Raw genomic sequence first — 25,367 nt, 5'->3', positions numbered from 1 at the left:
CTGTGAGATACATATTTGAACCTTTGTCAGGGTTGAGATTAACTAAAAACTTCTGTAAAAAAATAACTTCCTCAAAATACAAACAAGGAAAATGTTTACTTCATACATTCCTAAGCTAAAAAAAATAATGAAGTCATGTTGCTGCCATCTGCATCAATTCTTTTTTATACCAGGAACTTTATACAAAAAAAAAAATCCAAAGACAAACATATATGCATGTATAAGAAACAAACCTAAGCAAGAAAAGGGGGGAGGATAATATAGCAGGATAGGTGTAAAACAGATCAGTTACAATTTTTTAGCTTTTGGTCAGAGCAGTTTCTGTGTCATCATAATGAACAAAATGTGCGATTCCCATGTATCAGACGAGAGCACGTCTCTGCCCATTAACATTTCTGCTGTGAGCTGCCAGCAGCTTTGCAGGGTGCTGGAGGGGTGTACAGCAGCATGGACCAGCTGCCACCAATTGTCCTCCAAGCCTGTGTTGAGCAGCTGGAGCTTTGGTGCAACTGTGTGCAAGTCTGAGCAAAAATGTAAGGATACCATAAGAAAATCAGTAGGAAAGTTCCTCACAGGCTCTTTACTGCTATGTTATCTTTCACAGTTTGATCTTGTTTAGGTTAGGCAGAAAGGACAGCAGTACTGCTCTTCTGGGATTATTTATTCTGGGAATGCAAAGCAAATTGTTCTGGATTACAGCAACTTTAGTCATCGTAGAGTTACCATCACCTGATTCCCATTGCCTCCACATTCTATCATTTAGCAATATTCTTGAGTTTCCATGCAGGTACTGGAGCAGAGGACATTAGTGATTCTCACAGATATTAATTTCCTTTTTGAACCTAAATTTCATTTGTGTATCTACTGGGACTGAAACCTTCAGTTCTTCTGTCTTTATTCTCATCCTTGTTCTGATTAACTTAAAGAATGTCAAGTCAATGGCAAATTGTGCTATCTTGCAGTCCTCTTACTTTCTCCCAACATTCACAAAAGTGCAGTCAGCATCATTAATCACAGGATTTTGGACACTCCCACCTTACTGACTACCGCTGCACCACTATCAGCCTAACAGATGGGCTCTCACCATGTCAGAGAGGTCCATTTGCCAGATACTTCCTGGGGGGAAGTCCTCTTTACAGCGGTATTTCATCTCTACTTCTGTCTCTGAAAAAAAAAAAAAAAAAAAGGACACTATCAAGTCCTCCAGAAGACTGATTTGATTTTTATCAGTTTAACAGCATCAGAAGTATTTTGATGAAGACATTTAAGACGGAATATCACCCTGAGATCTTTGGATCAGTTCCTATTTTAGACTCCCAGCTTTTGGCAAGCAGACTCTAGAGTTCGGACGGAGACATTAGTATGATTAAAATCTATACCCACATACATTTACCTGAATTTATCTTCTTACATTTTATCTCTGGTAATGCATAAATTAATTGCCAAGCATGTAGCTCTTAAATTTTTAATAAGATATTAAACTAGATAAATTATCATTTAAAGCCATCATTAAACAACAAATGAACATTTTAATAAGTGCTGCCAGTAATTTATGTTAGTGTGAATTGGTCCAGAGTCTTTATTGAGCAGATAACTCCAGCTATTAACAATAACAAATTACTTCATACAGCCTGAATTTTTCTGATGGTAGAGGCCTAATGCTAGAAATTTTATGTTTCATTCTGCATACATTAGAAGTTTGAAATAATTTAAACAAAGCAAGATTATGTGCTTAACAATGTAGATGGGAAGTTTTGTGATGTTTGTTGTTGTTGTCGTTTGTTTGTTTTCTTGGTTTTTAAAATGTATATCAAATTTAACAAGAAAAGTCATGAAGACAAGCACTTCAGAGGTGTGAAGTGGTGAGAGGGAAGCATTCACTTTTTTTTTTTTTAACTGGACTTCAAAATATTAGCTCTTAAGTGCAATACCTAACTCACTAAACAAATTATTTCATATGATGTTGTGAAAATTAAAATCATCTAAGTTTATAGGTATGTTCTGGTTGTTTTGTGGTATTCCAGCCATAAGTCTACCTTAATGTTTAGAAATTGCTAATGAATATGGCCCAGTTACTCTCCTTACAATGGAACTGTTTTACTACATAGTTCATTTAAAGATATGTCACAAAAATTAAGTAACTTGAACATGATTTAGCAGAAATCAGTTCCCTACCTCCCCCAGTTTGTGTGCAGAAAACTTAAAGAGAAAAATGGGTCTTCACAGCAGAGAAACCAGCCGGTCTTAGTAGGTATCTTTTCCGAGTTGGAGCTCACTCTGTGAGATTAGATGATAAAAAGTTCTGGAGACCTTTAAACAACAGACTGAAACTGCATCTAGTTGTAAGCAGTAGTAATAAAGCTTGTGCTGTTAAAGATGACCACAATACTGCAAATTTAATCTTGGTAGTGAAGAACATTGCTTCCTACCTTACAAGGCAGAAATTAAAGGTTTTCATGAAATCTCTCTCCAAGCAAAAGGAAATATAGTGATCCTGTAAGTCCCAAGGGTTCTCTACCAATCTCTATTTGAATGGAGAAGAACAAAAGACAAATACATGATATTTCTTAAAACTGAAGTGATAAATGTGAAAATGAAGTTTGAGTGGCTTGAAAATGATGGAAAGAAAGCCTTGATTTGAGAAGAGTTAGAGGCCTTGGGGAGGCATATAAACAGGTTGAAATTTCCTGGCCCATGCAAGTCAGTCTTTCAAGCATGAAGGATTTTAAAGAGTTTCAGGTGTAAATATAATAAAGTTTATGCAGAACTAATGATCTCCTGAAGAAATTAGCTCTGTATGGAGTAAGGTACACACAACAGCAAATCATACAGCTTTACTCCACTGGGAAATCAAAAAACATAATTGTATAATGTGAATAGTTTATCAGCATACCAAAATGCTTTCATGCTGATATCAGGTAGAATATATGCAATGTTAAGCTTTTTATTTTATCCTTGGATTCATTTACTTCCAATGCTGGTGAATTTTTTCGCAACTTTTTCTCCCCCTTCTTTATACCAGTGAGATGTCAGGGTACTGGAAACTGATTGTAGTTCTCAAATTTTGTGAGCTTATAGGTGCTTTATATAATGGAACTCAGTTTGCTCATGTTTTAGGCACTATCAATATATAAATGTAATACATTAATAACAATCTGGTGCTGTTTCTTTCCCTCACATACACTAGTATATTTCTGTTCATTCTGCTTGGCACCACTCATAAATTTTAATAGAAGATGTGATGGCAAGAAGTAGAGATTTATATGAAATAACTAAGTGCTTTCAGTCCATTTTCAGTGAACAGTGTGTCTGGCATAATCCTTGTTATATATACACTAAATTTTGACAGATTTAAAAGGGAAGAAGAAGAGCAAGGGGGTCATTATGCCCATTCCTGAGGGTGGTGTTCTTTTTTAAAACGTAGGCACACTTTTGAGGGACAAGAAGAAAATGTGTGTTTTTCAGTGCTCTTCCTTGAGAAGACAGTGGCCTGCCAAGTAGAAGCAGCTGGTGAACGTAGTATGGAGAGGGCAAGAAAAACCACACAGCAACAACATAACGAACCAAATTAACCTTTGCTAGCTTATTGAAAAAACTTTTTTTTTTTTTATTGAAAAAGTTGGAGGTAACTCTAGAGTTATTCACAATGGACCCAGTTCTGCATTTTATTGGTGAGCTAGGAATAAAATAGATTAGAATAGTTTCAGTTGGAAGGGACCTATAAAGATCATCAAGTCCAACTGTCAGACTATTTTGGGACTGATCCAAAGTTAAAACATATAATTAAGAGCATTATTCAAATGCCTCTTAAACATAGATACAGGGCATCAACCACCTCTCTAGGAAGCCTGTTCCAGTGTCTAACTACACTCTTGGTAAAGAGGTTTTTCTTAGTGACTGGTCTGAACCTTCCCTGCTGTAATTTTGATCCATTCCCACACATCTTGTCACTAGATGCCAGGGAGGGAAGATGAGCACCTCCATCTCCACTTCCCCTCCTCAGGAAGTTGTAGCATTTAGGTCACCCCTCAACCTGCTTTACTCCAATCCTAACTAACATAGTGTCCTAAGCCAGTCCTCAGAGGACAAATTGAATACATGACCCATGTAAAAACCTGTAATTTGGTTTACAAGCCTGACTATATTTTCAGTCAGTGGAGAATGAGAGCTCCGGTGCTGTAAAAAGCCTAGATTAATTTTTTTCTGCCCAGCCAGATTCTTTACTGCTTGAATCATTCTTTTTTTTTTTTTTTTTTTTTTCCCCCTGAGGAATAAATAAAAAGTTTCTGTCTCACCTTTTAGGGTTCCAGAATTCTTCTTTTAAACTATTTATGTGTTCTTTTTACTCTGCAGTCTGCCAAGCAACAGACCAGACACATATAAATTTTAAAGAATATTTCACATACATCTCACAACATTTTAAAACTATATTGTAAAAGCTTGACATTTTTAACTCTTGACTTTAACCATTGTTCTTCATGATGGTGGCAAATATCCTAATTAAGAAGTTCATTCCAAGAACAGATAAGAGAATTGCTTGCTAGTATTTGCACATTTGCTTCCAAAGGGTTTTCAAAGAAAAGGGTGGAGTGTTAGAATATGATAAGCATATCCCACCTTTACTCACTCTACAAGATATTCTGGCTTCCTGCATGATAACTTATCTTTGCAGAAAAGGACAGTATGGTAGTCATGGTAGATGTTACTGGTACGACATTCAGCACTTTGGAAATTTAGTGTTACCACTTGTATGCAAAAATTCATTACTTATTTTGTCTATCTTCAAATAACAACATCATAATAATAAATATTTAAAGTAACTTTTGAAAAGAAGGTATAAGATGATCTCTCGAGGTCCCTTCCAATCCCTAACATTCTGTGATTCTTTGGGATGATAACAGCCTGTTGTTATAGACAAAACCCGTTAATCCCTTAGTCCCTTTCAGCTAAATGACCAGACCCAGAGGGTGTTGAAGTGATGCAAAGTCTAGTTGGAGCCAGTAAGTAATGGACCACAGGAGTATGATCCTGGAAAGTAGCTTTGCAGAAAGGGGCCTGGGGGTCCTGGTGGACACCAAGTTGAACATGAGTCAACAGTGTGCCTTTGCTGCTAAGAAGGCTAATTCTTGGCTGCTTTAGGCAAAGTATTGACAGCAGGTTGAGGGAGATGATCTTTCCCCTCTGCTTAGCATTGGTGAGGTCACACCTGGAGTGCTGGGTCCAGTTCTGTGTCCCCCAGTACACGAGTGACCTGGATACACTAGAAAGAATCCAGAGGAGGGCCACAAAGATGATGAAGGGGCTGGAGCGCCGGTTCTCTGAGAAACATTTGAGGGAGCTAGAACTTCAGCCTGGAGAAGAGAAGACTCAGGAGGGAGTTTATCAATGTGCATAAATATCAGAAGGGAAGGTGCAAAGAGGATGGACCCAGGATTTTTTCAGTGGTGCCCAGTGCCAGGACAAGAGGCAATAGGCACAAACTGGACCACAAGGGATTCCTTCTGAACGTCGGTAAAAAACTTCTGTACCGTGCAGGTGACAGAGCACTGGCACAGGTTGCCTGGAAAGGCTGTGGAATCTCCCTCCTTGTAAATCTTCAAAAGCAACCTGGACATGATCCTGGGCATCCTTCTTTCACTGCTTAAGCAAGGATGACCTCCCAAGGTCCCTTCCAATGGCAACCATTCTGTGATTCTAGGATGGCACTGGATCAAGTACTTATTCCTGAGCCCATTTCATGTTTGAGGAGGCCACCCCTCTAGAATTAGAAAGCGGAACACTTTTCCCATCTGTCCCCAGCATTACATGTCCCATCTCTGAGATATTTCTGGTGCAATGTGGCAAATTTGAGGAATCTGAATCCATTCATAGTCAATTTACCATTATAAGCTTCTGCAGAACAGGGAAGTCCAAGACTGCAGGGAAAATTGCATCTTTTTCTTGATGCCCATTTATCCTGATTTGCAAAAAAAAATTGCAGTCTTGTTCCCTGAGACTGAGGAATTATCAGCATGCTTGATTCTCAGTCTGTGCAAAAAGTTCTTAAACACAAGTTATGGCAGATGTCTTTACTGTTTTTCTGTAACAGCTTTTGCAAGCCTGAGGAAGCTGAACAAGACAGACTTACATTTAGCAGGAATTTGTCAATGTGGGTATGCCACCTAACCTAGACTGCTGAGTGTAAGTGTGCTGAAAAATAATGGTACAGCAGTTTGCAATAATACATCTATCTCCCTCTAACATTTTATGCAATGCCTGCACATACTTTGAACAGAGAGACATTAAAGATGTAAATACTTTAGGGCCCACTTCAGGAACACTGCAATGTCAGAATCTCAATTTGGTTTTAAAATAAAAAATATACAGCTGTTTTATATTGCTAAAAGCTCTTATTTGTGCAAACTAGTGGAGGGCCTGCGGATGAAGAACTTCCAGTCATTGAGATGAGGAGGTTACTATCTTGCAGGTGCTTTTCATCACCCTGCTCCCAGATGCCTCCCAGGGCACCAGGAGCCAAAATGGTCCTGTCACTGGGACTGGACACGTAGGAGATGACAGCACAGACGCGTCAGCAGGTGATCTGTTTGAAACCGGCAACCCCAGCCATGTGGTGCAATGCTGTGTGCAGAGAGCCCCACACAGTGCTGCTGTACATGCTGCATGCACACCCTGTGCAGTGCATCATAGGGAAAGGGCCGATGGCAGCCCCACTTCAGTAATCTGGCCTGCTCCAGGTCTGCCTATCTCGTACTGAAATATTGAAAAGGCCATGCTGTGTTTAGGTTATCAGTTCTGGAAAAATCAGATCTCAAGGCAGTGTCATAGTTTTCCCAGATACTGAGAGCTTTGACAGGATTAAAATAGGACTTGGTTTATGGATCTGAGTGTTTTTTGGTTTTGTTTTTGCTCCTTTTTTTTTTTTTTTTTGTCAATACAGAACTGGAAAATTTGGAAATGTCTTTATAAATTAATCGTTTTGATTTGGCCTTTTATACAACTATTATAAAAAATAAGGACCCATAAGTGAGTCAGTAAATCACTAATGAAATTGAATAAGTTAGTGCATGATGAATTAGTAAAATAGCTTCACCAATTAATTTATCCTTGGCTTCGCCTTTAACATTAGCCAACACAGTAAATGTCAGCTGAGTTAAAGCTTAGAATAATATTGGTCTTTAGTGCAAAATGAAGTTGCCAGCAGTGTTAAGTGATTTTTATATAAGGCAGATGTGGAAGCTACAAACAAGTAAATGGCTTCTTCACCACACTGCTGGTATGTTTGCATCATGTATTATTATTTTCTGATTGCAGAAAGAAAAAGGAAAAGAAGAGCTACTCTGAGGAAATGTGGTTCTTGAAGGGATAGCATTTGAAGAATATAACAGTAGCCTGCTAACCAAAACATGCAATTACTCAATTAAGGGACAAAATCAAATGACTCCTTCTCCACTTGATTGCAGGTGAGGAGATGCTGTGTTATTCACAGGGTTACAAGTCCGGTCCTGTTGCTAGGATGGTAATTCCCACATACAAATCATTCATGAAAATGAGTCCTGAGCACGATAACTGATTTCTAACCTCAACTTAATTTCATGTGAATATATTTCATTCAGCACCTTGGCACTAAGTGCAGGCCAAATCTGCCTTTTAGAGGAAAAGGTGTCACTGGATTGCAAAGGGAAAGCTTGTGTAACAGCAGGGCGCTCTCACCTGATAACACTGAAAGCTGTCACACAGCTTGTTATGGTCTTTTCATTTAAGGAAAAAATATTACCCTGATCAACCAAGGTACGTTCTTTGTTTTGTACTTTGCTTTGTACTGAATTTTACTACTTCCAGACTAAAATTCATAGCTAATTTGCAGTCGTATATTTTTTGTCAACAATGACTTATCCTCTCTCCTTAATGTTTGCCTACTGATATATTTATAGATGGCAATAGTATCTCCTCTCAGCTTTCATTTTATTAGGTGAAAAAAGCTAAGCACTTCTATTCTCTTGTGTAAGACAAGCTTTTTATTCCCCTTTCTATCTTCACAGTCACTCCATGCACCTGTTCCAGCTGTAGAAAGTGTTTCTTGAAGGTGAATGACGTCTGCCATGAATGAGTTTTTTCCAAAAACTTGCACAAAAACATTAATACTTCTCTATTGCTCTGGAAAATACTTTACCTCACAGTCTAGGTCTCCAATATTTTGCTTGTTTTCTTCTTTCCAGAGCCACAGAGCACTGCTCAAAGTTATTCTATCATCCAAAATTTTGCTTAAGTTCCTTTTTTTTATTCCTCTTTTACTTCCAATAGGTGTTTGCCCAACTTACAGCAAAACTTCCCAGTTTGCAAATGCAAATATCTACACCTAAAACAGAACTTTGAAGTAACACTAAAGGAAGTTGAGATGCCTATGGTTCATCGCTATGAATAATTTGCTCAGCTTCTTTCTAATGTTGGTCACATCCAGTCCAGTTGGGTATCTTCTCCCTCAGTGCGCTTTAATGACCTTCAAAATCAGATTCACCATCTGTCCCGCTAGGGAACTGGCCAGTGAACTCTCGAGCACAACATGCAGAAACTTTCCAGAGCTGGCAGGTTGCACCACAGGAGTTGCTGGCTGCTGCTAGTACCATAATAGCTAATTCTGACTCAGAGAGGAGTTCCTGTCTGGGTTTCCGTGGGCTCTCCTGAGGATATTTTGGCACTTATATTACACTGCTGGTAAATCCCAGGAAGGAGGTAAATCTGAGAGTACACTGTCCCTAAGACCATCCTTCAGAAGTGATTTATATGTAACTGTTAGAGGCCTGTTTATGATTGCCACTGAGAGTGGGTTTTGGAGGAGGTGTGAGCACTGTGAGCAGCCACTTTCCATCCTCATGTCAATGGAACAGCTCTCAAGATGCTGTTGACTGCAGTGATTAAGCCTGCAATTTACCTCACTCATTTTTACACTGGGGACATCTGAAGTTCTTGATGTTCCATACTTCATCCCTCAAATGTCAGAATCAGAAAATCCATCTCCTGATTAAGCCTCCCAAAAGTCAAAAATCAAGTCTTCCTCTGGCCCCAAAACTGATCAAAACCCCAAAAGTCTTGATACGGTTGTATATCAAACACACAGCAACAGGACCAAAATACTAGATACAGTGATCTTCAAAACAAAGATGATGATAATGTTCATTCTGGGAATTTAAATCTAAATATTGTCCTCAGATGTTCAATAGGTAGGAAACCATCCATGTTTCCTATCAATTCAAATAGAATTAAGAAACACCACAGGAATTTTCAGTTTCAGATAATGAGCCTTTTTCTGTGAAATGCAAATGAAAAATTTCCATTATTTTTCTCCTTTATTTTTTATATCATGTCTGTATTTGGCCATTTCCTACCATCACTTGCCACGGTTTATCGTTTTGTACTATAGCACCTATGCTACGCGTTACAGTGAGCACATTATTCACAGTGAATCATTCTTTCAATTCTGATAACCCTATCTTTGTGCATAACTCCAAATTAACTCATTTGGTATGGTTCTTTGAAATATCACACATTTTTGATGTAATTTTCTTTTGCTGCTGTTCATGCAACTTAATATTAATGTCATCCTATTTTGCAAGTTTTGAAAGTGCTGGGTATCATTACAAGCCTGAAATAATCAAAAATCTGGTATTAGTATGACTCTTAAAGTAGCAGTGTATTGAGAAAAGGATAGAAGGATTTTATTTTTTTTTTCCATGTGGAGCCTAGAAACAGCCAGGGTGTGTTGCAGGTGTCATTTTGCCTCCTGTGCCTATATCCAGACTCCTGCTTGTAAAAGACTTTCATGACTGTTGCATTGACATGGAGCAACTCAGTGACCACTTATTGGCACCACAGAATGAAGAACAAGAGCAAAGTTTGCAATCACTATGGAAACTGCCTCTCCTGTTGCTGTGCTGTGCTGGCACATCTGTTAGGGACAGCAGCTGTTTGGGAGGATTCCTTCCAATGAAGCTCTTCCTGAGACTTATATCTGGCCAGGGCTACAGGGTTTGTTTCAGCAACAACCCAACAGTCTACAACAAGCACAATTTTGTTTTTCATTCTGTGTGTGTAAGACAATGCCAGGTTTTCTTCTCAGTGTTTGAAGAACTGCTGAGTAAAACACCTGGAGAGGTAACATGCAAATCTATCCTATGTGGTCCATAGCCTAGCCATTACAGTAAAGGAAGAAAGGGTCCAGCAAGTAGAAAGTGGAGAGCTTTGTACTTCTTCAGCCTGGCATGTGGTCTGTTAAAAGTTTATTACTACTGATAGATTTTTAGAGAAAGTTATTTGTCCAGTAGTTTCCCTTCCCTTCCCTTCCCTTCCCTTCCCTTCCCTTCCCTTCCCTTCCCTTCCCTTCCCTTCCCTTCCCTTCCCTTCCCTTCCCTTCCCTTCCCTTCCCTTCCCTTCCCTTCCCTTCCCTTCCCTTCCCTTCCCTTCCCTTCCCTTCCCTTCCCTTCCCTTCCCTTCCCTTCCCTTCCCTTCCCTTCCCTTTTTTACTTGTTTGTTTGGATGTGGTTTTGTTTGTTTGCTTTAAAAGCTGCTTAATGCATGAAATGCAACTTTGTTTTCTTCATAGAATCATAGAGTGGTTTGCTTTGGAAGGACCTTAAAGATCACATAGTTACAACCTCCCTCCATGAACAGGGACACCTCCCACCAGACCAGGTTGCTCAAAGCCCCATCCAGCCTGGCCTTGAACACCTCCAGGGATGGGGCATCCACAGCTTCTCTGGGCAACATGTGCCAGGGCCTCACCACCCTCTGAGTGAAGAATTTCTTCCTAATGTCTAATCTAAATCTACCCTTTTTTAGTTTAAATCAATTCCTCCTTGTCCTGTCACTGCACTCCCTGACAAAGACTCCCTCCCCATCTTTCCTGTTGGCCCCCTTTAGTTATTGTAAAGTCTCCCTGGAGCCTTCTCTTCTCCAGGCTGAACAACCCCAACTCCCTCAGCCTGTCTTCATAGGAGAGGTGCTCCAGCCACTTGATCATCCTCATGGCCCTCATCTGGACTTGTTCTAATACACCCACGTCCTTCTTGTGTTAGTTGCCTCAGAGCTGAACACAGTGCTCCAGGTGGGGTCTCACAAGGGCAGAGTAGAGGGGGGAAAATCACCTCCCTCAACCTGCTGGCCATGCTGCTTTTGATGTAGTGAATCAGCACTCCAACTGAGATCCACCATTGTAGTATACCTAAAACAGCATTTCAGATTACTTGCTGGCATCAACTGCAGCTGCACTGTTCTGCGTGAAGGTGGAGGCAAGGTGTCTGAGGACAGCTCAGAAAAAGATCCACCAGCAAAGACATAGATACTTCTATGGCTTGCACATGAAGGTGTTTTTATGAACCAGGGACTCATGTTAAGGTGGTATTTATCTTTCAATATGCAGATCAAATTGAAGTTTGTTTTGTTTAATTTGAAATATGTTTCCTTATATAAATTTAAAAGACTTCACTGTGAAACATTAGGTCACGTTCCTCCCCCCCCCCCCATCCCCCCCCCAAAAAAGTAGTCTTTAGTGTATTACACAGACACACTGAGAGGAAAGCACATTCTCAGGTATAATTTTCCAGTGCCATCAGTATCCTTGGGGCTGTTGAAATAGAACAGTGAAGTCTCGAATCCCTGCTTACTCTGCAGGTAGTAGCTCAATCTTTTTTTCTGTGAAGCCTTTCAAAATCTGTCCATGATCTTTGCTTCCTGTGATAATGGGCCATGGTATGTTTTGTATCGTACAAACTCTTCAATGTTTGTATTACCTTTTAAAAGAAGACTTTTTAAAAGTCTTTGGGGTGAAGGGAGAGTGCATAACATTCTGGTTACAAATGCAGCAATGCTTGTGAAAGCCTGTCATACTACCAGTTTATATTTAATTGTTGCAAGTCAAACCAGGGTGACTGTCATGACTAGCACACTTAGAATTTAACGTAATTAAACAGGTGAAAGCGAGAGGAAAGAAGAGTCACACAACCAGCTTATTCATCAGAACTCCACAAAATGATCTGTAGTTCCCTTTTTAAGAGCTGGTGTTATACTACAATCTCTTCCGATTAGTATTCTATTATTATCTATCAGAAATGTCTATTTTCTTTCCTTGTGAAAGTTTGAGCCCACATTTCAGAAAAAAAAAAAAAATAAAGCAGATGACTGTTTGAATTTTCTGATCTTGATATACTTTCCTAATTGTACTCTGATATAATAATATAGCAATATCTGACTGGAAAAAAAGCTTCTAATGATTTGCTTTTATAATTTATATTGCATTTGAATCCCTCCTGTGCTATAGTAAACAGTTACTTGTTACTTTTGTTTATATATAATTGACCTCAGAGATAAGGTATTATTAATTTTTCAGCTAACAGTTTATATAATTAATGGTGCATTTATATCAATGTACATACAAACAGTAGTGTTCTCATATTTAATGCTTGAAAGCTACTAGGGTGGTACATTTTGCAGTGGTTAGAAGAATTCAGCCATGAATTATTGCTTGACAGCTAAATCTTTTTAAATGCTTTATTACATTTATTAGTGCTGGGAATGCAAATGGAAAGCCTCTTTCTTTGGCTTTCAGAATCACTGTGAAGAAAAACTGGATGGAAAGAGATATCTTCCTGTCTGCCACAATATTACTTTTGTTGTGGAAGGCAGGGAAAAGTAAGAAAGCATGTTGTGTTTTGCTGAAGGTTTTAATTGTATATAGGTTTGTTGAACAAAATAAGTCATTTTTGATGGTATTTTGCCATTACTATTGTGGGCTATTCAGATGACAAACTTCATGGAGTAAGACAGAATCTGTTAAATGGAGTTAGACTGAAAAGGTGTTACCAAGTTTAATAACCATGCTCTCTATCTGCAGGGGTTGCCCTAGTGTAAGTGGAATCACTAGGTCACCAAGACCTTCATGTTTAAATTTTTTTCTTGGTAATTCTGGACCTGCTTTTATTTTCCAAATACAAAGGGATACATTGAGACACTTGGCAAATACAGTGCTGGGGGTGGATAACGGACACACATGCAGGTAGTTTTGATGAGTTTATTTAGTGGTGAATGACATCAGGATCCAAACCGCTGCAGGGCATGGTCACGCTTCACTCTCAGGAGAGAACACTGCCAAAGGTTCAAAGAGCCATGTTTACAACCATGAAATAAGCTCCCTACTGACTTCAATACCTGACATTACACAGATATACAGAATCAGTGCAAATTGTCCCATCTGTCCCTCCTTCTTGCTACCAGTAATGGCAACACAGCAAGGATCGTGCTCCCTTCTCTTAATGTACTAGCAGTCCTACTGCATGGTGGAAGTGAAGATGATGCAGGCAATAGGGGAGGACAGAATAAAAGCCATGTTTTAAACTTCTCTACTTACTACAGTACGTTGTAGCAGTCAATACTCCAATATGTAATAGTTCCTGGATGTAAATTGCCTCAGGTAGATTCAGAGGTGAGACAGAGAGTAGTTTGTCTTGCCAAAGCTGCATAAACAAGTCAGTGTCACAGGTATGAGCTTAACTCAGGAGATCCTGGACCTCTCATGTCTTGCAGACAGTCTCGTACTCTGATGTATGCTGGCAGGTACAAAAGTTTCGCTTATTATTTTATTATTCTGCAAAGAATTTGTTTTACTGTTGTGCAGTATTGCAAACAGTCAAAATATTTGGAATGGATTTCCAACTCAGTAGGCTTTTTTTCAGAAGGTGAAATTAGCCACTGGAGTTAGGTCTCCATAAACACTCGCTGCTGGAGAACTGAAGCGTCATAAAGGGTGTTTCATCCTTTCTGAAAGCAGCATTTTCTGGAAGTGTTACTCACAGGAATGAAAATGTCCCAAAGCACAGAGGTACATTTCTTCAGAAAGACTGGAAGTGATTTTGTTGCAGAATTTCAGAGATGCTGCAGGAATTAGGCCCACAGAAGGAACTGATTTATCAAATTTTGCATACCCTTGGGAAAACAACTTTCACCCAATTGAATTACTATGTTATACCATCCTGTTTCTTTTATTCAGTTTACCTTTAGGACTGCTCAGAATTGCTATAATACTCATTTTCTGATTGTTTTGATTATAGTCTAAAACAGATCATTATTACAGAAATACAAAAAGAAATCTTTTTGTTTAGACTTTTCATAATTTTTCCATTTCTGAACCCATGCGAAACTATAGCAAATCTTTCCAACATATTATTACACCCTGCACCACCTTTACATCTATATCCTTCAACATGCTGTATTTCACATTTGGCATTGTGGTTTAACTCCATGAATAGACATCTTTTCCCAAAAGTAGCTTGGTTTTATGGCTTCATTTTATGACATTTTTGTTACACACATGTTGCTTATCAGGCTATCTGCTTTTGTTATTAACATATGAATAGGAAGCTGCATTTCCCTCTCCATCTTTTTCCCTCACCATTAAACACACTGGTGTTTCCTGTTTTCTGGTTGGTAAGATTGTTCCTGATAGGTAGGTCTATGCTCTTATTTTCTCCCTGTTCTTTCCCTTCAAGTTTACTATTTCTCCACACTACATCTCTTTGAGCAGTGATGTAGAGTGGAGAATGGACTGTGCTTTCTCCCTGCTGAAAGTTATATTAACCTTCCCCCTCATGGCATCTGCCAGTCAGGAAATGTTTAATGGAAGTTTCCTTTCAAAAGCATCTAGACTGTAAACTACCAGCAAAGACATTAGCTTACAGCTACTGATAACAGCGAAAACACTAAAAGGATAATGTCCCCACTTTGGTGTTAACAATTCAAGAAGTTTGTCAGAAACTTTTATTTGAAAGCTTCTTATCTTCGTAGCTTCTTTTTTGAAGGCCGAAACCATGAATTATACAGAGTTGTGTGAGATGAGAAGTTCAACTTGCATTGATCAGGAAGAAAGTGTGAGGTATACACTGAATTTGGGGCCAGAGGGAACAATTAACTCATGATATTTGATGTATCAAAATATATTCAAAACATTGTTCTGTTTCCACAAATCAAGCCCAAAGACTTTTCCTAGGTAAGCCAGAAATTTCAGTCTTCAAAAGATGTGTGTTATGGACAATGGATAGAAGAGTCCAGCTTGTGATCAGTGCCTCTGCAATGGTAAGGAAATTATCAGATCAGGTGAACCTAAATAATTCCAGTATCTTGGAAGCCATATCTTCTGGTTTATCAGAAGGCCAAGAAATATACCAAATAAACCTCAAGATCCATCACCATGAAAAGGAGACAAAGTGCTGTCCAACTGATTAAACTCAAGTTTGTGAGTAGACACACCAATGACACAAACTTCCCTCAGAGTATTGGCCTAAATGCTCTGTATCGTGATCTAGATGTTGCAAGCCACTGATGACATGCAAGAACTAGATGAGAAAACAAATAAACAAAAGCAGCAGGAAATTTCTCCTCACCCCCTGGAAGTAACTAATTGAAAACCTTAAGCTCTGATTAACAAAATCAAGTTAAAGTGTAAGCATTATGAGAGTGTTGAGATAATGGAAGGTATCCTAAAGCCAACTCAGAAAAAAGAAGATGGATCAAGATGCTGAAATAGGATGAATTTCTTGATTCATAACAAAGAGAATGACATTTGGATTTATTGACAGTTAGAAAGCTATACAGACAGATTGTCATGAAGCCAAGAATAAAATAAACAATTTCAGCATCACTGTGATTGTTGTTGCCTTCGTAGGCTACAAGATTGATTTTCAAATTCTCTGATTATATTCATGGTTTCTCCTTTTAATCATCTCTTTATCTGTCTACTGCTTTCAAGCAATAGATAGCATAGCTGGAAGTAATAAACTGAAAGTTGTGGTGTAATGGAAGGCTGCATTTGCCCACATAGAGATGAGAAAGTTTTTATCAGCTACTGCCAGTCTACTATGTGAGAGTAGAATGAGGATCAGATGGCTATACAATTAGGAAAAGTCAGACTAGAAGTTTCCATAGAATAAAGGAATTTAAGCACTGCAACAATTTAGCTGGTGTTATAGTAAATTCTCCGTCAGCAGAAATATTGCAGTCAAGATTGAATGTCTTTCTCAATACTGTACTCTAGTTCAGAATGTACTATGGAGGTTGTCAACCTAGAGCAGTTAGCAGTGGACCTTTTTTGGCTTTATAATCTGTGAGGCAAAAGCTACAGGACCCTGTACTACTGTATGCAGGTGACAGCCCTGTAGCACAGAAGCAGAATCAACTTCTCTGCCTGTGGCTAATGAAGGAGGCTGAAGCGTTCTGTTGATGAAGTGCCATTCCCCTCTTCTTCTGCTTTTTGTAGACACATTTGCAGCATTAGTATCCGTGGGTCTGTCAAATTCCGTAAAAGTGGGTCATACTTGTGATGTGAGTTATCAGTGGGTCATACCCTGTGCAAGTGAGACAAAGACCTCTTTTTTTTATGAAGGTGTCCTGACTGATTTATCATCACTGTGAACACTGCAGATGAAGAATCAAATGAGAGGATATTAAGAAATTAAAAGGAAACTAGAAGACAGACTAGTTAATGTTTCACAGAAAGTTTGTTGTAATGAATACAAATGAAAGCTATTAGCTTTAGAGCAAATTATATTCCAGCTGCAATCTGTATACTGTGTTTGTTTTCACATCACTGCAGTCAGAGCAGTCAGTTGATCTAACTGGCAGATAGGATGATTTTGAAATGTTTTTATTTCAATAAGAATCTAATCCATGCCGGGGGGGGACAAAGAGATGACTTGTTAAGAAATGCAGTGGTGAGACGTTCATTTCCCATGGACAACAAGGGCTTGTAAACCTTGAGAAGTTACATACTTCAGAGAGGCCCAGAAATTTGGACTTTTTTTTTTTTTTTAATCTTGAAGACATACAGTGGGCATACTTCCCTCTCTAACAGCTCTCTTCTATTTCCAAAACAAAAAATATTATTCTTTTTCCTGTGCGATTGTTCCACATACTCCTTTCTCCCTCAAGAACAAAGCAAATGAGACTCCCTTTCTCGCTCGTGTTAGATCTTTTTTTTTTTTTTTTTGGCCAACCTTTACCCTATGGCATCCTCCTTTTTGCTTCTTGTTGCTTGGCACACACCTTCTTCTCTGTTCTGCACAGAATAAAACTCCTTAGGCAACCACTTTCTTACAAATAGCCTTCCTTGAAACTCAGTTACAAGCAGTGTTGCAGTCCCTCTTTCCTTCTCTGTGCCTTTTAAGCATTGACTCTGCTGACACACCAGTTGACCCCAGGGCTACAAGCTGGATCATACCAAATAGCCTCCTTGCAAGGGAACAGGCAATCAAGAGAGGGTCTTCCACTGCTGAGGAAGAGGAAATGCAGGCAAGACAAGCATTTGTGTCCTTCACTCAGGAGAATCCTTTACTGAGCTCTGATTTGTTTGGCAAAATCAATACCCTTTGTTTGTTTGTTTGTTCTGTATTATTATTATTTTTATCCTTGTTGTTGTTGTTATTTTGATCCAAGGCCTGGTTATGCCCCCACTTAGCAGATTTTCTTTAGAGTATCATAATAGGACTTCTAAAGCTTATTTCTTCTTCATCCCTCATAGGACACAGAGACAGAAAAGGAGTCTGTGAAATAATCAAAAGACAGTAAAAATCATTCTATTTTGAAATTAATACTTATACAAAAGTTGCTTTACTCTCTTCTGTCAATGTAAAGGGGACTACAATTTTCATTTACTTCCCTTTTCACCACCAAAATGGAGCTGTGGAGGCCTGGTGTAACTAAGAGTTGAGCTTTCCAAGTACGTTAATTCAGTAAGTTGAGAAGATTTGCAATTGTAGGAAAGGAGACAGAGATGTGTGTGGGTTATTGTTACAAAGTTGAATACTACATATTTTGACTTATTCAAATTTAATGAACCCCAGAAAGCACTTTGAGTGTTTACTTTTTCCTCGTTTGATTCTAATTAACCTTTCCCATGATTCAGATGTCTAACAAATGTGGAGGGCTGCAGGGCTAAGTGCTTTTTTTCCCATGATTGACTTTAATTAAGCTTGCTCTAGGCTTGAAACCCTTGTAAACTTAGAGAACTTTATTTTAATTGCCTTCTGCCAGATTTACTTATGCTAGACAAATATTATAAATCAAATAGTAACGCTATTAGAAGAACTACACACTGACTTACAAAGTAGTAATCTGGAATGGTGAAACACATTACACTCTAAATCTGAATAGAAAGTACTATGGCGGATTTCATGAAGGCAACTTTTGGAACATTAACAGCTTTTCCTTTTCTGCACAGCAGGTACATTAAGAAACCAAGACTCATACTACTGTTATTCATCTCCAGTTTCAGTGGTAATAAGTCTTATTCATTGAAACTCAAAATTATTAAGTGGATACTTCAAGAACTTACTTCATGCTTTGGACTGCTCACCAGCTCTCTGTTGCAGCTGTTGGTATGAGTCAGTTCAATCTTAATTAGGTGACTTTGTCACCTAAATCACGTCTTTTCTGCTCCCTGAATCTGTCCTAGGAGAACCAGACAAAGAGTTAGGCACCAATACTTGTACAAATAAATACCAATATTATTATTCAAAACAGTGCAAACAGAAATGCACTCCAGAAGATATTTGGAGAAATAAATGAAAGATCACCCATAATTTTTAAATCAATATGAAAATTTTATCCAAATAAATGTTTTGGTTGTTTGTTTTAGTGCTTCTATTGAATTATAGAGTTTTAATATAAAATTCCATCTGGCTTACAGGCAGGGAACATCCCCACTACGAAAATAAGTGACAAATCTTATTTTCATTCCATTGCTACAAACTGAACTGTGACTCTCAGAGAGGCATGCTGAGTTGCACACTTTTTGCTCCTTTACCATCATACCATAAGTTCTGAAGGACTGACTGAGCTATATTTACCGATTCAGGTTTCTCCTATGAAATCTCTTTATTCCTGACAGGACTGGTGTGGCTGTCATGCTAGGATGCCACCCTGAGAAAACCTCTTGCATTTGTTGTGGCTGAAAGTGCTTACCCTTAGTAGAAAAAGGTCATAGGAGCTTTTGCTGGAAAGAAGCCTAACAAAACTGCCTCTGTGCTTAATTACACTGTAGAAGTGGTCTTGAGATAAGAGCTAACCTTTTGCTTCAGTAACCAAAATCCTGAAAATAGTTGACAACAGGGATTAACCACAGTGTCTCAATCTTGATGGCTCCATTTCCCTCCATTTTTTTCTCCCTTTTCTAACACAGTACAGAATACTCTAAATTGTAATCAAGATTATTACAAACACAGTTTAGATCAAGTTAATTCCAAAAACAGACTCTTTGCTTGTGCTTCCACAAACAGTGCAAATAAATGCCTAAATATTTAATCAGCGAAGGCAGTATAGCATACTTAAATGTGCATATGCATCAATGTATTTATATATGCAACTATTTAAGAAAATCATTTCCCTCTGAAAACAGATCCTGCACAAGGCAGCAGACTGACAGCTCTGTGAGCTCTATTTATCCAGCTAATGTGTACAGCTGAAGCCATTGCAACAAAAGGATCTCCATGGGGACCACCTTTGGCTTAGAAAGAATAATTACGTTCCTGTACCCTGTTGATACTCAGCTTCCAAGAGTGCTAATAAAAACACTGTACCAAGGTGGCAGCTTTCAGACCCCAGCCCAGGACTACAGGATACCCCAAGCCAACCTAAGAACTGGTGCCAGAGACTGCACAAAGCTGGAAGAGAACCGTTAGCCTTCCTGGAGCCTTCAATGATGGTGGTTTAATTCCTGAGTTTGACATGTTTAGGAGTCCTGTTGGAGGACTCCAGAGTGTTTTCAAGGTAAGTTAGGCTATGTAGTGGGAAATGCACAATGTGGAAATCCAGTTGGTATACAAAAATGGTTATTTTAGAAGTACTCTGAGACCTCTGTATAGAAGAGCATTATAAAAAAAGGGCGATATAAACTATTTGATGTACTGTGGCTTTTTTATGCTTGTGTGTCTTTGCTTAATCAGAGTCACAGTTATTCATAGGAGAAAAATCTACAGCCATTTCCTGGTTTTAATTAATTCTATTTTACATCCTGACACTTTTACTTGCTCTTGATCAGCTTCTAAGTGATCTGTTTGACATGTCTATCTTTAATTCAGAGTAATTGCCAAATCGGTCTGCAATTTATCAGAAATGTGAAGAATAACTCTAGCCAGAAAGGGCTATTTTTCTTTGAGAGTGAAAGCAAGCTATTATAAAGGGCCTGGGAGATTTAAGAAAAATGGTAATGTCATCTGAAATTTCTGAGTGGGAGACCCCCTTCAGATTTCTAGCAAGAATATTAAGTCATTCCTGCATTCCATAAACATTACAATGATCTAACTTGAATGAAAAATAGTGCCTACATTCTATTGCCTTATTTAGACTAAGTTGAAAGCCCTGCAATCTTTTACAATCCATTGTACGAGCTCAAATAGTGGAGATGTTTTCAATGCCTGTTTTTAATGTGTGAGAGTATTGACAATTGGAATCAGTATTCAACAGCACTTGTAATTACAAGCTAAACTGTAAAGTTTCTGCCAGAAAAATGTCCTTGATATATATTTTTAGAACTCTGCATAGCAATTACAATAACCGAAAAAAGAGCTTCTTTTTTTTCAGCTTGTTCACTGCATACAAAATCCCAGGTATAGACAGTCACATTTGCTCCCTATTGAGTCATTGTTATTTGAGGAAAGTTCTTTTGCCAGCTGCCAGCAGTGGGAACAAGGACCTTACACAGAAAGGTCCTTTTCTAAAACTGATTAGACTATCACCTATGCACATTTATGTTTCTTCCTCTGGCTCTGAGAAATTAAACCACAGCTACAGCTGGACCAAACGTTTTAATGAATTTTAAGTTTAACAAAAAAAAAAAAAGGCAGATCTAGGACAATTTTGCAACTCAGTGAATTTGGGAAAACTGGCTTGATGTTTTGATCCAGAAGAAGGAATGGAGAAAAAAATTTCTAAAAGCCATTTTTTCTAAAATGAACACCATGTAGTGTTGTGATTTTCACAGAAAATAAATGTTTCAATTTGAAATTCACTAATTTGTTTAATATTATATAAAAAATAACCCATGAGATCAAAACAAAACCTCAGTGGCATGAAAATGAAATACTTTCTATTTCTCTAAAATATGTTTTCTTTCAAATTTTGGTTGTGAGACTGAGCAGAAAATTGATTATTCACACAGAAGCTCTCTTGTGGGCAGGATTTGGTTATTCTCAGGGTCATGAGCATTGCTCAAACCATGCAACAATAAATTCTGCCCACTGAGAGCACAGAAGGTGTGAAGCTATGTGTATTGATATTTTTAAAGACAGAGCAGAGCAAAGCGTGTAGCGACTATGACCAATGGCACAGCTGCAATGTATTTATTTTGCAGCTGGTAGAAAATAAGAATATGGACAGAGATTCCCTGTGGCACTCACAGTTTGACTAACTGATAAATAGAGGTGATGGGGACAGGTGGCATTCCCTCCACTCCAGCGAAGAAAACACTTCTGCCTCTAATCTGAAGCTATCCTTTCCCATTTTCTATAATGTCAGCACAATCCCATTTTCATCCTTACTGCAAAGTTAGCTATACCTTCTGCCAACTCCCCATTGCTCATCAGAGCACAACACATTTCAGCCTACATCATGTGCTCTGAGACTGTTGCAAAACTACTCAGGGCAGCTTGCATGAAAGCAGCTCTGCATGGTCACCCACTCAACACTGCCCCAGCTGGTGGTTAAATGTTTTGGGGTGATTGTTAAATGTCTCCTCAATGGGAGGGCTTACTTCCAAAATGTCCTGCTTTCAATCTTGGATCCACTGTCTGAATAATCCAGGGAGCTCAGCAGGTTTTATCCCTGTGGGATTTCTAGATCTGGCATTTACACAAGATCATGGCAGCATCAGGGCCTCTTTGTGGTAGCATGCCATTAATAGGACATGTCTATTTAATTTTTTTTCATATATACATGGTATGTATACACACACACACACACACACACACATATATGTTTAGCAATTTGTTAGTTGTTCTCATAATCTAAATACTGACACAACAAGACCACTGTCCTCCTGCCAGAGAACTGGTACTTGAAAAAACCACACTAGCTAAAGAAATGAATATGGTGGAGAGGTGCACAAAAGCGTTACTGTCGATAAAAGAGATGGGAATGGTTCCCCCATGTTCTGGGACCACATGATTGCCTTTCATCTATGTTACTTACTCACAGCTAGATTATTTAATTCTTTCCAGTGAAAAACAAACAAAAACAACAAAAATACAAAAAGAAAAACAGACACACACAAAACAGAAAGTAGAAAGCATACTTAAAATAATGAAGAAATATACAAAAAATCCTACTGAAGGGGAACACAATGGGCACGTTGTTTTCAGTTAGGTGTAGTAGTACTTTGTGAATTTCTTCCTGAAAGCAGTGATTATCTGGCTAAACACAAAAAGATGATTTTATTTTATTTTTTTAAAGCTACTTCCTTCTTCCCATATTTGTGGGTTAAAAGAATACTTGTTTAATTGCTATGATTTGTCCCACATCAAACTTACCTTCATAAAATATCTTGCCATATTGCTGCAGCTGGCTTGATAATATCTGCTACTGTGATTGTAATCGCCAAGCAAAGAGACCTGCCAAATTATTCAAAAGTGTATTGCAGTACCAGCTCCTCTTATTATTCCTTGTTCTCCTTGCTCCCGTTCCTTTCATGTTGTTCTGGTACGCAGGGATGTAATGAAGAAGTTACATAACTAATTAAAGCAGACATATTTTTAATAAAGACTTTAGGATTGACTTTTTTTGAGAACTAACAAAATAAATTCTCAAGTGTATCTCAATATGTTTTTTTTAATGTTAGATTTATTTGTTTTGGCTTTCAGGAGTGCTGTTTTCATATGGAATTTCCCAAAGAGGTACTTTCTTGGCTTGCTGGTATACAATGTACACAACCCATGACTATTTAAATATGTTGTCAGTTCAGAAACAAAGGTGTAACTAACATAAAAATTAAAATATCTCTAAAACTAGAAGACTGCCTTTGCAGGATTTTAATACATTTCATTCACATCATTATTAAGATGTAAGTATAGTTTCATTTTTATCACAAAGTCTACAAATGAGGCAGTTGTTAGCAAAATGTGAGGTGCTAAAAGAAGACTCACTGAAATCATTGAAAATTCACGCTGGTTGCATTAATCATGCGGAAATATTAAGGACCACATGGACACTCTATTGTGATTAGTTGTTTTAATTAAGAAATTCCCCATTTGAAATTAGCATCCAAAGATTTATAATGCATACAGAGAAAAAGAGTAACAAAAGCTATGAAAAAATATTTGTGATATCAATCAGAGGTTTTGTAAGTCTGGGACAGGAAGAGCAAGAAGGAAAGATTTGAAAATTTCCATCTTTTTATCACAGACCCTGAACAAGCAAACACTCAATTTCTTATGATTTTATTTTTCAGATTGGATGGCTGGTGGTTTCTTTTCCTACTTTTATACTTTTAGGTTTCCTTCCTTTCTTAACAATTTTTTTTCTCTGTTTCCTTTGTCAGAAGAGGTTTGGAGGGGACAAATAAAGAGGAGAGACAGAAAAGGAGTTACATTTTAGTACCTGATTTCAAAACCAAAGAGAAAGATCAATGTATTTTTCTTCCCCATGGAAATGTTTGTGAAAAGAGAATTTGAAAAGAGACGAGGTGAGACGAGAAAAAGGAAAAAGGAAAAAGGAAAGGAAAAAGGAAAGGAAAGGAAGGGAAAGGAAAGGAAAGGAAGGAAAGGAAAGGAAAGGAAAGGAAGGGAAAGGAAGGGAAAGGAAGGGAAAGGAAGGAAGAAAGAAAGAAAGAAAGAGAGAAAGATTACCACAATCATTACCTACATGCACACAAAAAAAATAATTATTAATATATGTGGAAATATTGATAGTTGAAGAAAAATCTCTCTCTCAGGTAAATCTCTATAAAGTATCAAAAGCCAAATTCAGAGACATACAGAGACATTTTGGAGCTACCATGTTCACTTTCTCTTTATATGTTGAAAATGTTCATCTGCCTTGGAAAGCATGGTCTCAGCTACTTTGCTATAAAATGTACATTTTGGATTGCATATTTTCAGGTTTGGCAGACTGAATCTGGGATCAATTTTTCCTCCTGTCTTTTAAGTTCATAAATACTGCTCTGCATCCATACCTCTGCTCTGTCCTGTTTGTCTGAAGCATTGAATCTCTTGCTCAGAAATGACCAGTCATGGGGAAAAAGATGGGATGAGACTAAACCTTGTAGGGATCTGCCTCATAACCTTGGGGTCTTCGATAGTCACTGGTGGTGTATTTTTTCATCTATGAATGGTGGTGACTGTACAGAGCAAAGATTTCCATATTTTTGATCATGGAATTGCCTTTCCTGTGATCTGTGGTTTTCTAAATTTGGAAATACCAACTAACCAAGTGATAAGCAATGGGGGTGCTGCAATCTCTGTGTACACGTTTATGAGGGTAGCTCCCACACACAGACATAGTAGAACACCAAAGTTTCAGGTTCCTTTTTTTCTGAAATAGCTGTAGGGTGAATGAGAAGAATCAAATGGTTTGAAAGAGCAAAAGTTCAGGGAAATAGGTACAGCAATAAGCCCAGTGATTTATGAGCAATGTGAAGAATTTACCACACTTGCATCAGTTCACATGATAAATTTGCTTTGGTCACTGCCTTCTGACTCACCATAAGAATTAATTTGCAATCCTGATATATCTGAGTGGTAAGTTATTATATTTATTATTCATGATGAATAGCAAATCATTGTAGTAACATTCCCAATTATTTTATTTAATATTTGAGGTTGATACAAAATAAAAAGTCATCAAGGTAAAGTTGTGCAAAATTTGACATATACTATTTTCTTCTATTCACTATTTCTGACACTGTCTTTCACCCTTCCCTCATCTGAACTGTTCTATTTTTTTGCAACACTTCAAATATACAGCAACTTGATTTCCCACACAAAATAACATTTTAAATTCTTATTAAGTCTGTTTTTTTTTTTTTTTCTACCTGGCTGCAACTGCAATTTCTTCATGGTCAACGTTACTTTGTTCTTTGTTGTTCCCATGTTTCCTTGGTTTTCTGCCATTCTTTGCACAGTGAAAAGTGTGTTGATTAGCACCAAGACAGGAAAAAATGTTCAGGGAAATGACTCAAAAAGACCACTCAAATTTCTCTGAAATATTTTGGGAAGTCTGTAACAGTAACACATATGTCACCTCCTGCCATACATATAAATTGCTTTGCCTCATTTCCTAGTTGCAATCTGAGTTGTATTTCTAAGGAGTGGATTTTAATTTCTAGTTATTATTTTAAAGGC

General features: G+C 38.0%; 1 long non-coding RNA gene across 1 annotated transcript; it reads right to left on the bottom strand.

Annotated features, from left to right (window-relative positions):
• Nucleotides 1-1,112: 1,112 nt before the first annotated feature.
• On the bottom strand, nt 1,113-22,694 carry LOC118256778 (uncharacterized). Its single transcript, XR_004781326.1, has 3 exons — nt 22,560-22,694; nt 18,371-18,486; nt 1,113-1,164 (listed from the first exon to the last, which is right to left on the bottom strand). It is a non-coding gene; the product is annotated as an uncharacterized LOC118256778 (long non-coding RNA).
• Between the last annotated feature and the right edge of the window lie 2,673 nt (nt 22,695-25,367).

The sequence above is a fragment of the Cygnus atratus genome, chromosome 2 (assembly GCF_013377495.2).
Source record: "Cygnus atratus isolate AKBS03 ecotype Queensland, Australia chromosome 2, CAtr_DNAZoo_HiC_assembly, whole genome shotgun sequence".
NCBI lineage: Eukaryota > Metazoa > Chordata > Aves > Anseriformes > Anatidae > Cygnus > Cygnus atratus.
The sequence above is the reverse complement of the archived record's forward strand: the minus strand, read 5'-3'. Positions and strand labels throughout refer to the sequence as shown.